Source organism: Anser cygnoides, unplaced genomic scaffold (genome assembly GCF_040182565.1).
Source record: "Anser cygnoides isolate HZ-2024a breed goose unplaced genomic scaffold, Taihu_goose_T2T_genome scaffold_42_1, whole genome shotgun sequence".
Classification (NCBI taxonomy): domain Eukaryota; kingdom Metazoa; phylum Chordata; class Aves; order Anseriformes; family Anatidae; genus Anser; species Anser cygnoides.
The window spans coordinates 1,625,987-1,644,475 of record NW_027103066.1 but is presented as its reverse complement, the minus strand read 5'-3'; positions in this window follow the sequence as shown (position 1 = coordinate 1,644,475).

Below are 18,489 nucleotides of genomic sequence, written 5' to 3'. Positions count from 1 at the left end.
TTTAAACTAAGACAGGGGAGATTTAGGTTAGAAATTAGGAGAAAGTTTTTCACTCAGAGGGTGGTGAGGCACTGGAACAGGTTGCCCAGGGAGGTTGTGGATGCCCCATCCTGGAGGCATTCAAGGCCAGGCTGGATGCAGCTCTGGCCAGGCTGCTCTAGCGGTTGGCAACCCTGCCCAGAGCAGGGGGGGTTGAAACTAGATGATCTTTAAGGTCCTTTTCAACCCAGGCCATTCTATGATTCTATGATTCTATGATTCTATGATCCTACGGTCTATACCAAATTGGGCTCACATATAGCTGGGGATTCTAACCACTACAGCAACAAAAATCTTATTTTCCCCCTCTCTAAATCTGATATTTCATAGAATCTTAGAATGATTTGGGTTGGAAGGGACTGTAAAGCTCATCTAGTTCCAAACCCCCTGCCATGGGCAGGGACACCTCCCACTAGACCAGGTTGCTCAAAGTCCCATCCAACCTGGCCTTAAATACTTCCAGGGATGGGGCATCCACAACTTCACTGGTCAACCTGTTCCAGTGCCTCACCATCCTCATAATAAAGAATTTCTTCCTTTTATCTAACCTAAATCAACCCTCAATCAAAAAGATTTAATTAAATTCCATTTAAACCATTACTCCTTGTTTCAATATACTCCCTGGTTAAGCTGTTGACCACAACTCTCTGAGTGAGACCATCCAGCCAATTCCTTACCCACCAAATGGTCCCTCCGTCAGATCCATGTCTCTCCAACTTAGAGACAAGGATATCATGAGGGACAACGTTGAATGTTTTGCACAAGTCCAGGTAGATGATGTCAGTTGCTCTTCCCCATCCACCAATGCTGTAACCCCATTGTAGAAGGCCACCAAGTTAGTCAGGCACGATTTGCCCTTAGTGAAGACATGGTGGCTGTCACCAATCACTTCCTTATTTTCCATGTGCCTTAGCGTAGTTTCCAGGAGGATCTGCTCCATGATCTTGCCAGGCACAGAGGTGAGACTGACTGGCCTGTAGTTCCTTGAGTCTTCCTTTTTTCTCTTTTTAAAAATGGGGGTTATATTTCCCCTCTTCCAGTCAGTGGGAACTTCACCGGACTGCCATGACTTCTCAAATATGATGGATAGTGGCTTAGCAACTACATTTGCCAGTTCCCTCAGGACCTACGGATGCAACTCATCAGGTCCTATGGACTTGTGTACCTTTAGGTTCCTTAGCTGGTCTCTAACCTGATCTTCTACAGTGGGTGGTTCATCATTCCCCTACTCCCTGCCTTTGCCCTCTGGGACTTGGGTGGTGTGGCTAGAGCTCTTGTTGGTGAAGACTGAGGCAAAAATGTCGTTGAGTATCTCAGCCTTCTCCATATCCCAGGTGACCAGGTCTCCTGTTTTCTTCTGGAGAGGGCCCCAAATTTCCCTAGTCTTCATTTTATCATTGATGTACCTATAGAAGCCTTTCTTGTTGCCCTTGACATCCCTAGACAAATTTAGTTCTGATAAGGCTTTAGCTTTTCTAACCTGATCCCTGGCTGCTCGGACAATGTCTCTGTATTCCTCCTAGACTATCTGTCCTTGTTTCCACCCTTTGTAGGCCTCCTTTTCATGCCTGAGTTTTTCCAGGAGCTCGTTCTTCATCCAAGGAGGCCTCCTGGCATTTTTGCCTGACTTCCTCTTTGTTGGGATGCATTGCTCTTGAGTTTGATGGAGGTGATCCTTGAGTATTAGCCAGCTTTCTTGGGCCCCTCTTCCCTCTAGGGTCTTATCTCATGGGACTCTACCAAGCATATCCCTGAAGAGGCCAAAGTCTGCTCTCCCAAAGTCCAGGGTAGAGAGCTTGCTGTACTCTCTTGAACTCCAAGGATCTTGAACTCCACCACGTCACGGTCACTGCAGTCAAGGCTGCCCTTGAGCTTCATATTTCCCACAAGCTCCTCCTTGTTGGTGAGAACAAGGTCCAGCATAGCACTTCTCCTTGTTAGCTCCTCTACCACCTGGAGAAGGAAGTTACATCAATGCACTCCAGGAACCTCCTGGATTGCTTATGCCCTGATGTGTTGTCCCTCCAACAGATATTGGGGTGGTTGAAGTCCCCCATGAGAACCAGGACTTGTGGATGTGAGGTTGCTTCTATCTGTCTATAGAGGGCCTCATCCACTCAGTCTTCCTGGTTGGGTGGCCTGTAGCAGACCCCCACTATAATGTCACCTGTCCCTGCCCTCCCTTTAATCCTGACCCATAAGCTCTCTGTCAGCTCCTCATCCATCCCCAGGTAGAGCTCCATGCACTCCAGCTGGTTATTGACATAGAGGGCAACACCCCCTCCTTGTTTCTAGTGCCTGTCTTTTCTAAAGAGCCTGTATCCTTCAATTCCAACACCCCAGTCATGGGAGCCATCCCACCATGTCTCTGTAATGCCAATGAGGTCATAGCCCTGCAGGCATGCATACATCTCTAACTCCTCTTGTTTATTCCACATGCTATGTTTGTTAGCATAGAGGCATTTCAGTTGGGCCCCTGGTGAGGCTGACTCACTGGCTGGAGTGGCTGGACTTCCTTTGAGCTGCTCTCCTGCTGACCCATGACCCTTCTCCAGGCTCTGGACATCTGTCACTGACACCGGAGTCAAACTGGGAGGAGTGGGATGGACTGAGGTTCCCCTCCCCCAGGAATTTAGTTTAGCCCTCTTCACCAGCCTGCGACTGAAGATGCTCTTCCTCTCCTCTGACAGGTGGACTCCATCAGCCCCAGCAGACCAGGTTTCTCAAAGTGAGTCCCATGGTCTAAGTAGCCGAAACCCTGTCTGTGGCGCCAGTCCTGTAATCATCTGTTGATTTGCCAGATTCATCTGGCCCTTTCAATCCCCTTCCCTTTGACCAACAGGGCTGATGAAAAAAAAAACTACCTGCGCTCCTGAGTCCTTTGCTGCTGAAAATACTGTTCCCCCCCCAACAGGGGAACTTCTGCTCCAGCACCTGGAGCGCCTCCTCCCCCTCCTTCTTCACTGACCTTGGTGTCTGCAGGATTGTTTCTCACTCCTCCCTCTCCCAGCTGCTGTTGCACAGCAGTTTTTTCCCTTTCTTAAATATGCTTTCATAGAGGCACAAACAACATTGCTTATTGGCTTGGCTCTGGTCAGTGGCAGGTCCCTTTTGGAGCTGGCTGGAACTGGCCCTTATCTAACATGGGGCAGCTTCTGGATTCTTCTCACAGAGGCCACGCCTGCAGCCACTCACAGTAGACTATCGTGGCCTAAATGAAGTCACGCCACCGCTGAGTGCTGTGGTGTTGGACATGCTAGAACTTCAGTATGAACTAGAGTCAAAGGCAGCCAAGTGGTATGCTACAATTGATATCCCCTGGGGCAGTTGTTTCCAGGTGTACTGGACACCCCTCCAAGTAAAAGCAAACTGTGGCCTGCATGCTGCTGCTGCCGCCAAAGGGATGGAGAAAAATACATTAGCGATATTGATTGTGGCATACCACTTGGCTGCTTTTGTCTCCAGTTCATACTGAAGTTCTAGCATGTCCAGCACTGCAGCTCTCAGCGGTGGCGTCACTTCCTTCAGACCACGGTAGTCCACTGATTGTCTCCACCCATCATTAGACTTTTGCACTGGCCATATGGGACTACTGAAGGATGAGTGAGTCTTGCTGATCACTCCTTGGCTCTCCAGCTGATGAACCAGCTCATGGATGGGAATCAGGGAGTCTCGGTTGGTGTGGTGTTGCCGCTGGTGCACCATTGTGTTAGCGATTGGCACCTGCTGTTCTTCAACCTTCAGCAATCCTACAACAGAAGGGTCTTCTGAGAGGCCGGGCAGGGTAGACAGCTGCTTTATCTTTTCTGCACTGAAGATGGCTATGCGAAAAGCATACCGGTACCCTTTTGGGTCCTTGAAGTACCCTCTCCTGAGGTAGTCTATGCCAAGGATGCACAGAGCCTCCGGGCAGTCACAACTGGTCTGCTTTTGCCCCTTATTCCTGGTTAGGCTCAGTTCAGCTTCCAATACAGTTAGCTGTTGGGATCCCCCCCTGTCACTCCAGAGATACGGATGAGTTCTGCCCATTGGTAGCCTGATGGCATTAGGGTATACCGCACGCTGGTGTCCACTAGAGCGTTGTACTCCTGCGGGTCCAATGTGCCAGGCCATCGGATCCACCTGGTCCAGTAAATCCTGTTGTCCCTTTCCTCTGCCTGACCAGAGGCAGGCCTCCTTTAGCCTTGGTTGGAGTATCTGTCACTTAATTCCTGCAAATGCCAAGCAGAAGTCCCTCCATCAGGGTCCAGAGTATCATCAGCCCTTCTACTCTCTCTGGGGGACTGTCCAACAGAAACTGGAACAGTAATTTTCCTAGGGGACACCCTTTTGGCTGCTGTATTTCCTTGCAGTTCACGTACCTGAGCTACTAGGGTCAAGGTAGGTTCACCATCCCACTTCCTCATGTTCTCCCTGTGATCGTGCAGATAAACCCCAGGGTACTACGTGCTGTGTGTCTATGGTACTCTCTCCCTCAAGCAGGAAAATGCTGACTCTTAGGAGCTGAGATACTGGTCCATCTGGGTGAGGAGGAAGATATATGTTCTTCAAGGTGATGGAGCTGTTGGGACAATTTCTCCACAGCCAAGATGCAGGCCCATACAGAGAGATTTTCTTCGTATTGCCCAAGTTGGCTAGATACACGTTCCACTGCTGGTCCCATCCCATCTCTCCAATTCATCGCTGCCACCGTGCTGGCATGTGATAATGCTATGCTCCGTACAAACTTCTGCAACATGGATGGCATGCACTGGACTTCATCGGAACCTTTGCGTGTCTGGTCATTGTCCCAATCACTATAAACCATGTCCAGCACAACTAATTACCTCAGGTGCTGGAGACCTTTCTCCATGGTGGTCCACTTGCCTAGTTGATATACAGTATCTTCCTTGAAGGGATACCTTTCCTTCACACCTGACAGGAGTTGCCTCGGGAGACTGAGAACCTGGGCCTCTCTCCCAATTTCTCTGTCAGTGACCCTTTCTCTAGAGAGGCATTCCAGCTGCTTAGCTTCCTTGACTTCTAATTCCTGGCTACCTGTTGTGGTTTAACCCTGCTGGCAGCTAAACACCACACAGCCGTTCGCTCACCCTCCCCCCTCCCTCTCTGGGATGGGGGAGAGAAACGGGAAAGTGAAGCCGGTGAGTTGAGATAAAGACAGTTTATTAGGACAGAAAATAAAATAATAATAATCATAATAATAATGATAGTAGTACTAATAATAATAATGTGTAAGAAACAAGTGATGCACAATGCAATTGCTCACCACCCACTGACCGATGCCCAGCCTATCCCCGAGCAGCCGGCCCCGCACCCCGGCTAGCCACCCCTATATATTGTTTAGCATGACATCAGATGGAATGGAATACCCTTTTGGCCAGTTGAGGTCAGATGTCCTGGGTCTGTCCCCTCCCAGCTCCTGCTGCACCCCCAGCCTGCCCGCTGGCAGGACAGAGCGAGAAGCTGAAAAGTCCTTGGCTTAGTGTAAGCACTGCTCTGCAACAATTAAAACATCAGCATGTTATCAGCACTCTTCTCATCCTAAATCCAAAACATAGCACCCTACCAGCTACTAGGAGGAAAATTAACTATCCTAACTGAAACCAGGACAAAAATACTCAAAAGTTACTGTAATTAGCCCATAGAGAAAGAAGGAGGAGCTACCATTCCTGGTATCCTCTACCAGTTGATTTCCAGAGGAAAAAAAAAGAGTGTAGTTAGTATTCTCCAAGAGATAGTTCCCAAAGGACAGAGATGATAGCAACCCATGGCCTGAATACCAGATTTGGCTCAAGGCCAGTGCTTTACAGTACAGTGAACAGAAAAGAACAAACACTATTTGAGAAATATTTTCTTAGACAGGATCTTCTGTGAAGCTATTTTATTCACGATTGCAATGTCGGGCGTCCTGCAAGCAGGAGTGCACAGTAAAAGTATATTATAACTTTATATTCCCTATTACCCAATGCTTTATTCCTCCCTTGTTTCCTCATTGGCTGAGTACTACAGGTTCACAAACTACTCGGCGCTTATTACTAAACCATATATGTACAATTTTATTTGACCAATCATTAATTTCTCCTTTTCCTTTTTTTTTTTTTCCTTCTCTCGTGACTAGAGGGCCTGTGATTTTTGTTTTTCCTGCTTTCGCACTCACGTTGGGCACCAAAAAGGTCTTTGATGGTTTTACATTGCTGGGCGGTTAAACTCCACCACAACCACTCTCTCACTCATACTCAAAAGAAGATGGGTAGAAGAAGGTAAAGAAAAAGGGGTTGAGATAAGGACAATTTAATTAAAGGGAAAAGAAAGAGGGAAAAAACAAGTAAAGGCCAAGTGGAAGCATAAAGAAAGAAAAATATCTCTACTTCCCATCAATGAGCAATGTTCACCCATGACCTTGGAAACAGGGCCTCAATACATGTAGCGGTCGTTCCACAAGACAGACATCTTCATAATGATATCCCCCTGTTCTCCTTCACATTTCCCAGCTTTTATTGCTGTGTGACATCATATGGTATGGAATATCCCTTTGGTCAGTTTAGGTCAGGTGACCTGGTGATGTCCCCTCTCCACCTCCAGCCTACTGGCTCTGGGGGCGGTCTGGAAAGAGTCTCGATGCTGTGCCAGAACTTCTCAGCAATAGACAAAACATTGGTATGATATCAGGGCTATTCTAGCTGCAAGTGCAGAGCACAACACTATATGGGCCACTGCAGGGAAAGCTATCTCCATCTCAGCCAGACCCAGTACACAGGGCTGTAAACTGTTACGGTTAATGTCAGGTTTCTTTGTAGAAGTAGGAAAAGTCACGTAGTGAGATTGATATGCCAGATCCACCTATAAAAGGAAAAAAATACTAAACAACTTGTTTTATTATGTTGCATGGTGGTTTCACACTGATGGCAAGCTAAACTTGACCACATCGCTCTCTCACTCCCCCTCCTCGAAGGAAATGGGGGAGAAAACATGACGAAAAAGGGCTCAAGGGTTGAGATAAGGACAGAGATCACAGGCAAAATGTGCTCATCATTAGGAGATTAATATAATTCATTGCCTACTGATATCAGACTAGGACAGTGAGAACTAAAAGCAAACTAAAACCACCTCCCTATCCACCCTCTTCTAAGTCCTCCCCCCAAAGCAGCACAGGGGAACAGGGAATGGGAGTTGCATCGTCATCTGCCACTCTTTCATGTCCACTCTTCCCCTGCTGCAGTGTGGGGTCCCTCCCAATGGGATATAGTCCTTCCCAAATTGATCCAACGTGGACTATCCCCACATACAGCAGTTCTTCAAGAACTGCTACAATATGAGTCTGTACCACGTGGTACTTCAGGAATGGACTGCTCCAGTATGACAGGTGGCAGCTCCTGCCAGATCACCTGCTCTACCTTGGGCTCCTCTTCATGGGCTGCAGTTCCAGCCCTGAGTCTGCTCCACCATGGTTCTCTCCATGGGCTGCAGGGGAACTTCTGCTCTCATGCCTGGAACACCTTCTCTCTCCTTCTTCACTGATCTTAGTGTCTGCAGGGTTGTTTTTGTACATTTTCTCACTCCTCTCTCCCATTTGCTGTTGTGCAGAAGTTTTTTTTTTTCTTTCTTTCTCAACTGTGCTCTCACAGAGGTACAACAAGCATTGCTCATTGGCTCAGCTTTGGGTGGTGGTAGGTCCCTTTTGGAGCCATCTGAAACTGGCTCTTATCTGCCATGGGGCAGTTTCTGGACTCTTCTCACATAGGCCACCCCTGCAGCCTCCCCACTACCAAAACCTTGCCACATAAGTTCAATACATGTTGTCAGGTGGTTTTCAATAAAAGTGCATGTATGTTTGCATTTTTGTCTCATACTATTTTGTTCCTAGGTCTTCACTTTCTTTACACAATAACTCTAAAGACACTCAATTTTAACACTCCTTGTTGACTTAGTCACCCCTCTCTTCTATTGAAACTACTTAATTTGCCTCAGACATAAACAGACTACTCATTTCTATAAGGAAAAGAGCCACTGGCTACCCTAGTTGATTTTATTTTTTTATTTTGAATATTCTTTGTTTTTATTTTGAGCATTTTTTTTATTGTGGATAACCCAGTCAGTTACAGCTGGCTCCGTGCATCTATGATTCTATGATCTATTCAGGTATTGGAACAGGTTGCCCAGGGAGGTGGTGGAGTCACCGTCCCTGGGGGTGTTTAAGGAAAGGTTGGACTTGGTGCTTAGGGACACGATATTAGTGGGTGATATTGATGGTAGGTGGATGGTTGGACCAGATGATCTTGGAGGTCTTTTCCAACCTTAATGATTCTATGATCTCAGTGCCCAGGGGTCTGAAATACAAATTTGCCTTTACTAATGGATATTGATAAAGGATTAAGGTCTATATAAACTACATAAGAATAAAACTGTGTTATGGAGAATTTCCTAGAAATTAAATAAGTCAATTACACATAGCTTTAAAGAACATTAGTTTATTATCTATTCCCCATGTGCTACCTCAAGAACCACCTAATTATATACAAAAATTTGAAATGTTGAATAAATGCTGATGAATAAAAACCATTTTGTAGCTGTTGACAAGGGAATATTTTTGAACAAACAACAAAATAATCATAAAGGTTTGATTCTGTGTTGCTTATTGCTATGTTTGTGTTCATAAAATGCTTTCAAGTATATACATATTTTTATTTCTATTTTTAGCTCCAGTCCAAAAATATTTATATATATATTTACATAATAAGTGGGAGACTTCATCTTTTCATTACATCAGTCGAATGGATTCTTTAATGAATTATTAAGAATAGAAAGAATTAACAGAGTTTGCTTCAACTCACTGCCATGCTTAGTAACTTATGCTGATAATGGATTTTATTCTATTCAAAATGTAGTTTAAGATGCATTCAAAATGAAAAGTGCCCACATCATCTCTCCTCTTGCTGAATGCTGTCTGGACTAGCTCAGGAGACATCTTTCTCCCACTCCTTCAAAATCTAGCTTGACATTTATTTACCTTTACACACAAACACAGAAGGAAGGAACACATTTCAATCCATTAAAAACTCCACAGTTTACTGAGTAAAATCAGCATAATCCATGTTTTATTTGATGGTTCATTTGCTAATTTACTAAAGTAAATTAGTAAATTAGCTTTGTCCAAGTATTTTCCCAAGAAGTACTAAACTTCCTGATATAAATCTCTACTCCTACAGTTCTACCATAGCCAAACAGTTTTTGGTAGAATTGTCCTGTGATACATAAAGCTAAAAATTAGGTGACACAATATAGTTCTTCTGTTGACATTAAAGAAAAATACAACACAGTATAATTCCTCAGGGATATACGTAAACGTACTGCAAAATGTATACAAAGCCAGTCCAAGATCAGTAAAGAATCAGTTCTGCTTTACGGACTTTTCCCTTTCTAAAGGTACAGGTTATGTAGAAGACCAAATTAATTTAGGACTTGTCTGTATGCATTCCATTTAAAAGGCAGTGTGTGATAAAAATAACATGATTAAAAGCAATGAACACGTGGTGTGAATATTTTACATTTTCAGTAAAAATAGAAACTAAGCAATAACAAAACACATCTCAGAAGGGAACCACTGAAGCCTGCCATTATATAGCTATAGCTCATTCTTTTCTTTAAAGATTAACAGCACAGAAAATAAGTGAATTTTTATCAAAATACAGCACATTTCTACTAATATATAAAAAACTTTCCTATGTAAATATTACTGAATTAACTAAAATATTAAAATATACAAAGCATACAGTCTTTTATTCTTTTTTAATCTTTGGGGTTGTTAACATAAAATTGTGCTAGCTAAGACCTACGGAATCATCATCCTTTATCTTGTTCCCTGTCTCAATATAATTATTTAATTAAAAGACCTTCATGTGGATTCCAACTCCGTGCTTATTGGTGCATTGCACCGGGCACGAACCTACGGACAACAGTTTTGGTGACCCAGATAGGACCCTTAAATTAGCCTTGCCCAGTCCATCTCAATGGCATCGGCATCAGAGGGGAGCACGCCAGAGACCAAGTGCACACCAGTGATTTTATCGGGGTCTGGCCTTGACCCTCCAAGAGTCCATGGCAGGCGAGTGGTACAACGACGCAATGCTCTGAGGAATCCACTGAACGTCTGGGGGTCAAGGGGAGTCACTGGACTGGTGAGTACAATTTATATCTTCCTATGGGTATACAGAGAGCGAACTGTCAGCCTCACATGTAGATGCTGTGATTTAGCAAGAATGGGAAATAGCTCTGTGAGCTACTTGATTGGTGCTGTGATTTAGCAAGAACGGGAAACTGCGCAGTGAGCTATCAGAATAAAGCTGAGTGTGAGCAGCCGCTAGAGGAAATGGGAAGCGGTCAGTCCAGAACCCCCCCTTCTTCTCCCCTGGGATGCATTCTCAGAAATTGGTCTAAATTTGGTGGTGGTTATTTGATAAAGGATAAAATGAGGCACTATTGTAATCAGGAGTGGATTCAGTACGAATTAGATGCTGGAGAACGACGGCCAGAAAACGGATCCTTTAAGTATGATACCAAATGGCATTTGTGATAAATTAAAACTATTGAAGCCTTTAACAAAAAACATTCATGGCATTGGGAGCCACTTTAGGACTTTACTCCCCTTTTTCCCAGTTCAGACTTAATGTAATAAATTGTAATAAAATGGTTGGGCACTGGAACAGGCTTCCCAGGGAAGGGGTCATGGCCCCAAACCTGCCAGAGTTCAAGAAGCATTTGGACAATGCTCTCAGACATATGGTTTAATTTTTAGGTAGTACTGTTTGGAGCCATGAGTTGGACTAAATGAACCTTGTGGATCCCTTCCAGCTTAGGATATTCTATGATTCTATGATTCCAGTCTTCAAGCTGACCCTGTATTGAGTAGGAAGTTGAGCTTGAGATCTCCTAAGATCATCCCCCGTTTCAGTTTTCTTATGACTCTTAAGCAACTTTATCATTCTTAAGACAGTCTTGGCAAACACAGGCAGGCCTAAGCAACCTAGAGAAGATGGGGGAAAACATGGCAACAGTTCAGCTTCTGTCCTGGTTCCAGTTAGGACAGAGTTAATTTTCCTCCTAGTAGCTGGTAGGGTGCTATGTTTTGGATTAGGATGAGAAGAGCGCTGATAACATGCTGATGTTTTAATTGTTGCAGAGCAGTGTTTACACCAGGCCAAGGACTTTTCAGCTTCTCGCTCTGTCCTGCCAGCGGGCAGGCTAGGGGTGCAGCAGGAGCTGGGAGGGGACAGACCCAGGACAGCTGTTTATTGGACTGTGTGGATTCGATGGCCTGGCACATCAGACGCACAGAAGTATAAGGCTTTAGTAGACACCGGTGCACAATGTACTCTAATGCCATCAAGCTATAAAGGGCCAGAGCCCATCTGTATTTATGGTGTGACGGGGGGATCCCAGCAGTTAACTGTATTGGAGGCTGAAGTGAGTCTAACCGGTAATGAGTGGCAAAAGCACCCTATTGTGACTGGCCCGGATGCTCCGTGCATCCTTGGCATAGACTACCTCAGGAGAGGATATGTCAAGGACCCAAAAGGGCTCTGGTGGGCTCTTGGCATAGCTGCCTTAGAGACAGAGGCCATTAAACAGTTGTCTACCTTGCCCGGTCTCTCAGAGGACCCTTCTGTTGTGGGGTTGCTAAGTGTCGAAGAACAGCAGGTGCCAATCGCTACCACAACAGTGCACCGGTGGCAATATCGCACCAACCGAGACTCCCTGATTCCCATCCATAAGCTAATTCGTCAACTGGAGAGCCAAGGAGTGATCAGCAAGACTCACTCACCCTTTAATAGTCCCATATGGCCAGTGCGAAAGTCTAATGGTGAGTGGAGACTAACAGTGGACTATCGTGGCCTGAACGAAGTCACGCCACCACTGAGTGCTGCAGTGCCGGACATGCTAGAACTCCAGTATGAACTGGAATCAAAGGCAGCCAAGTGGTATGCCACAATTGATATCGCTAATGCATTTTTCTCCATCCCTCTAGCAGCACAGTGCAGGCCACAGTTTGCTTTCACTTGGAGGGGAGTCCAATATACTTGGAATCGGCTGCCCCAGGGGTGGAAACACAGCCCTACCATTTGCCATGGACTGATCCAGTCTGCGCTGGAGCAGGGGGAAGCTTCTGAACACCTGCAGTACATCGATGACATCATTGTGTGGGGTGACACTGCAGAAGAAGTTTTCGAGAAAGGGAAGAAAGTAGTCCAAATCCTTCTGAAGGCTGGTTTTGCCATAAAACAAAATAAAGTCAAAGGACCTGCACGAGAGATCCAGTTTTTAGGAATAAAATGGCAAGATGGACGTCGTCAAATCCCAATGGATGTGATCAACAAAATAACAGCCATGTCTCCACCAACTAGCAAAAAAGAAACACAAACTTTCCTAGGTGTCGTGGGGTTTTGGAGAATGCATATTCCAAATTACAGTCTGATTGTAAACCTGCTCTACCAAGTAACCCGTAAGAAGAATGCTTTTGAATGGGGCCCTGAGCAACGACAAGCCTTTGAACAAATTAAGCAGGAAATAGTTCATGCAGTAGCCCTTGGGCCAGTCCGAACAGGACCAGATGTAAAGAATGTGCTCTACACCGCAGCCGGGGAGAATGGTCCCACCTGGAGCCTCTGGCAGAAAGAACCTGGGGAAACTCGAGGTCGACCCCTGGGGTTTTGGAGTCGGGGATACAGAGGATCTGAGGCCCGCTATACTCCAACTGAAAAGGAGATATTGGCAGCATATGAAGGAGTTCGATCTGCTTCGGAAGTGGTCGGTACTGAAGCGCAGCTCCTCCTGGCACCCCGACTGCCGGTACTAGGCTGGATGTTCAAAGGAAGGGTCCCCTCTACACATCATGCAACTGATGCTACATGGAGCAAGTGGGTTGCACTGATTACTCAGCGGGCTCGAATAGGAAACCCCAGTCGCCCAGGAATCCTGGAAGTGATTATGGACTGGCCAGAAGGCAAATACTTTGGGATATCATCAGAGGAGGAGGTGGTCCGTGCTGAAGAAGCCCCACTGTACAACAAGCTACCAGAAAATGAGAAGAAATATGCCCTGTTCACTGATGGGTCCTGTCGTATTGTGGGAAAGCATCGGAGGTGGAAAGCTGCTGTATGGAGTCCTACACGACGAGTTGCAGAAGCTGCTGAGGGAGAAGGTGAATCGAGTCAGTTTGCAGAAGTGAAAGCCATTCAGCTGGCTTTAGATATTGCTGAACGAGAAAAGTGGCCAGTTCTCTATCTCTATACTGATTCATGGATGGTAGCAAATGCCCTGTGGGGGTGGTTACAGCAATGGAAGCAGAACAACTGGCAGCGCAGGGGCAAGCCCGTCTGGGCTGCGGCATTGTGGCAAGATATTGCTGCCCGGGTAGAGAACCTGGTTGTAAAGGTACGCCGTGTAGATGCTCATGTGCCCAAGAATCGGGCTACTGAAGAACATCAAAATAACCAGCAGGTGGATCAGGCTGCTAAGATTGAAGTGGCTCAGGTGGACCTGGACTGGCAACATAAAGGTGAATTATTTATAGCCCGATGGGCCCATGACACCTCAGGCCATCAAGGTAGAGATGCAACATACAGGTGGGCTTGTGATCGAGGGGTGGACCTGACCATGGACACTATAGCACAGGTTATTCATGACTGTGAAACATGTGCTGCAATCAAGCAAGCCAAACGGTCAAAGCCTCTTTGGTATGGAGGACGATGGCTGAAATATAAATATGGAGAGGCCTGGCAGATTGATTACATCACACTCCCTCAAACCCGCAACGGCAAGCGCCACGTACTTACAATGGTGGAAGCAACCACCGGATGGCTGGAAACATATCCGTGCCCCATGCCACCGCCCGGAACACTATCCTGGGCCTTGAAAAGCAAGTCCTATGGCGACATGGCACCCCAGAGAGAATTGAGTCAGACAACGGGACTCATTTCCGAAACAACCTTATAGACACTTGGGCCAAAGAACATGGTATTGAGTGGGTGTATCACATCCCCTATCATGCACCAGCCTCTGGAAAAGTTGAACGATACAATGGACTGTTGAAGACTACACTGAAAGCAATGGGTGCTGGGACATTCAAAAATTGGGATACACATTTGGCAAAGGCCACCTGGTTAGTCAATACCAGGGGATCTGCCAACCGAGCTGGACCTGCCCAATCAAACCTGTTACGCACTGTAGAAGGGGATAAAGTTCCTGTAGTGCACGTAAGAAACATGCTGGGTAAAACAGTCTGGGCTACTCCTGCCTCAGGAAAAGGCAAACCCATTCGTGGAATTGCTTTTGCTCAGGGACCTGGATGCACTTGGTGGGTAATGCAAAAGAATGGGGAGGTCCGGTGTGTACCTCAAGGGGATTTGATACTGGGTGAGAATAGCCCATGAGTTGAATTGTAGTATGTTAATTATTATATAATACTGTATGTCATCACTACCATGATTGCTATATATCATAGATGAAAAATGGTGATTAATTACAAGGTATTGGAAAGAGTTTAACCTGAGCATGACATAAATGGTATGGAATAAGGGGTGGATATCTGTCCTGGTTCCAGTTAGGACAGAGTTAATTTTCCTTCTAGTAGCTGGTAGGGTGCTATGTTTTGGATTAGGATGAGAAGAGCGCTGATAACATGCTGATGTTTTAATTGTTGCAGAGCAGTGTTTACACCAGGCCAAGGACTTTTCGGCTTCTTGCTCTGTCCTGCCAGCGAGCAGGCTAGGGGTGCAGCAGGAGCTGGGAGGGGACAGACCCAGGACAGCTGACCCAAACTGGCCAAAGGGGTATTCCATACCATCTGACGTCATGCTAAACAATATATAGGGGTGGCTGGCCGGGGTGGGGCGCTGGCTGCTCGGGGATAGGCTGGGCATCGGTCAGCGGGTGGTGAGCAATTGCATTGTGCATCACTTGTTTCTTACACATTATTATTAGTAGTACTATTATCATTATTATTATTATTATTATTATTATTATTATTTTTTTATTTTCTGTCCTAATAAACTGTCTTTATCTCAACTCACCGGCTTCACTTTCCCGTTTCTCTCCCCCATCCCAGAGAGGGAGGGGGGAGGGTGAGCAAACGGCTGTGTGGTGTTTAGCTGCCAGCCGGGTTAAACCACAACAGCTTCTCAGGGTGTATTACTGTAAATTCATATTCAATCTGGGTGGTAAAATCTTGCAGAATGATAGTTAGATTTGACCAGTTTAAACTGTTATTGCTTCTACTTGTGCATCCCACCTTTCTCCTTGAGCTATTGCTCTTTATGCAGCGACAGAAGGGACCAGTCATGCACCTTAGCTGTTCTGTTTTGGAGTTGTGCCCACTCATGCTGTTACATAACATTTGCTGTAGCTACCAGCAAGATCCTTTGTTATAAAGGCAGTAATTTTAAAATCTGTCTAGGGTTGCAAAGAAAGTTTTACATATAAACTGTTCAGAGAGCAAAAGTGGCAATAATCATTCCAAATCATCATCTGTACAGGCTGTCCTAGCCCATACCTAATATGCAACAGTATATTAAGACTTGAATACAATTATTTAGTCACTAGTCATGTAGAATATTTTTATTTGACATACATTATGATATTCATGTCTAACCCATGTTTTACAGAGAATGTTGTGTAACCAAGCAAAGTCATTTTGGGAAATATGATGTTCAGTCATAAAAACTTCAGAAGTTGTCTAAATGTCAACAAGACAGAGTAGGACTGTCATTACATTGTCACTTGGATTATCACGAGTATAGAGAACGTGCTGCTACACAAAAAAAAATAGTTATGAAAAATGAGGCAGGCTGTAATTTTCTAAGCATGCAAATGCAACTTGTTCCTCAGCTTTTTCAAACTATAAATTCCTCATTAAACAAAAAGCAAAACCCAAGCAGAGTGCCAGCATGACAACAACAAAAGGAAACTTCATCATAGATGTCATGCAGATAAATAAAATTCCATTAAGTCAGGAATAAAATATCTCAGCAAGGAGATAAATGCTATGACCAGCCAGGTATCAGTCAGCATAGAGGTAGCTTCTGCCGGTGCTTGCACATGTTCAGCCTATCAGCTGGGGGAGAGGCAGCAAAAGCTGTCAGGAACTGCAGGATGGAATGGGACGTAACAGAGGTATGCAGCTGGGGAAAGTGGGTCATGAGGGGTAACTGCTGGTGTTCAGACAGTGCATTGTTCAGAATACTGCCCATGAATGACCACAGGTTAAATAATAATAGTAAAGCCTAAAGAACACACTCATGTTCCATCTTAAATGACATTGGGACACTTTAAAAGTGTGAAAAATGTTCAGAATTTAAAAAAAAATGATCCAACTGATTAATGCCTCAGCCCATATCACCTATCTTAATGTTATGTGGAAGAAAACTAAAAGCATCATCTCAGAATATAAGAATATTTCTGGAAAAGATACTGGCAATGTATATATATATATATATAAAAAGATTCTGATCTTAGAAAAGAAGCAAACTACAAATGAACTGGTATATTACACAGGCTAGCTAATTAGATGGCTACCATACATGAATTATTTTATCTCCAGGCTGCAACAGTTTAGATGCTGGTCCCTTGAAAAACAGAGGTGGAAAACACTTTTGACAACTTATTTCATAATTAATAGGGTGTACAGATGAAATTCAAACCATTATTTCAATTTTCCATCTTAAGTAGAAGGGAATGCAATAATATTCTACAGATCGACTGGCTTTTGTGACTGCCTTCCTTTACTGATGTTAAATCCAGGAAAATTGCCTTTAAAGGAGTACTTAATGGCAAATTCTGATCTGCCTGATGTTTAACTCAATTCTTTGTTTAATTTGGCAGATGTTTATGTCAAGATAAATTATGAACCACCAGAAATAAGGCTGTAGGTGAAATCATGTTCTCTCAAGAGGCTTTCTAATTGTAAACTCCATAATTCGCTATCTCAGATTTGTTGACTAATACCTGGAACAGTGTAAGAAACACTCAGCTAGAATAATCCTCTGTGTTGCCATGTGGCCACAGTGGTCATCTACCACCTTGATTTTCCATAATTATCTGTCCTTACTTTGCTCCCATTGAGTCCTGGAGTTTAGTGGTTTGGGGGATTGGGGGATTCCCCCACCCCCGTTTGGTGAACATTGGAAACATTTGCTAATCAGAATAATTTTAAGATGCATTAGTATAAAATACTCACATCATCTTCAGGTCTGAATGGATGCCCTCTACCACTAATTCCTCCTGATATAGTTAATCCAAGTTCAGGATCTTTGTCAGTTCTCACTTGAATCTAAGTAGTTACAAACAAAGTTAGAAGAACTGGCTGAAAAATTGCATACAAAGCTACTGTAATTAAATTATTACAAAGGAATTCAGATGAACAAAAGCTTTTGAAAAGAAATGCAAAAAAGCATTTATCACAATTCAAGGCTATCGTAATATTAATATTAGAATATTGTAATTATAATATTAATTCAGAACAAGGTTCCAATACAACATCTTACATCACTGTACAGGCTTTACTCCAATATCACTATTATTATAATTATAGTAGTCCATGTAAGCTTTAAATTCAGAGATATTTAGATAACTTGTATTGGGTTTATGTGGCATGGTTTATGGTAGCAGGGAGGCTTCAGGGGTGGTCTCTGTGAAAAGAAACCAGGAGCTTGCCCCATGTTGGACAGAGCCACTTCCAGCTGGCTCCAAAAGGGACTCACCACTGGCCAAAGATGAGTGCTGCTGGTTGCATCTCTGTGATACTGTATTTAAGAAAGGGTAAAGAATGCTGTGTAGCATCTGTAAGAGGGTGGAGTGAGAAAAATGTGAGAGAAACCACTCTGCAGATACTAGGGTCAGTGAAGAAGGAGGGGGAGGAGGTGCTCCAGGCACCAGAGTAGAAGTTCCCCTGAAGCCCATGGAGAGGACCATGGTGGAGCAGGCTGTCCCCCTGAAGCCCATGGTGTACCACACTGGAGCAGGTGGATGTGACTTGAAGGAAGCTGCAGTCCATGGAGAGCCCATGCAGGAGCAGACTCTGATCTGGACCTGCAGCCTGTGGAGAAGAGCCCATGCTGGAGCAGGTGTTCTGGCAGGAGCTGTAGCCCGTGGGGGACCCATGGTGGAACAGTACATTCCTGAAGGACTGCACCTTGTGGTATGGACCCATATTGTAGCAGTTCTTGAAGAACTGCAGTCTGTGGGAAGAGTCCATGTTGGCTCAGTTTGGGAAGGACTGTATCCCATTGAGAAGGACCCCATGCTGGAGCAGGGGAAGAGAGTGATGATGGAAAAGTGACAGGGACAAAGCAGCACGAATCATTTGCAACCCCCATTGCCTGTCCCCCCCCGTGCCACTAGATGGGAGGAGGTCAAAGAAAGGGGGTGGGGGGAATGTGTTTTTAGTTGCCTTTTAGTTCT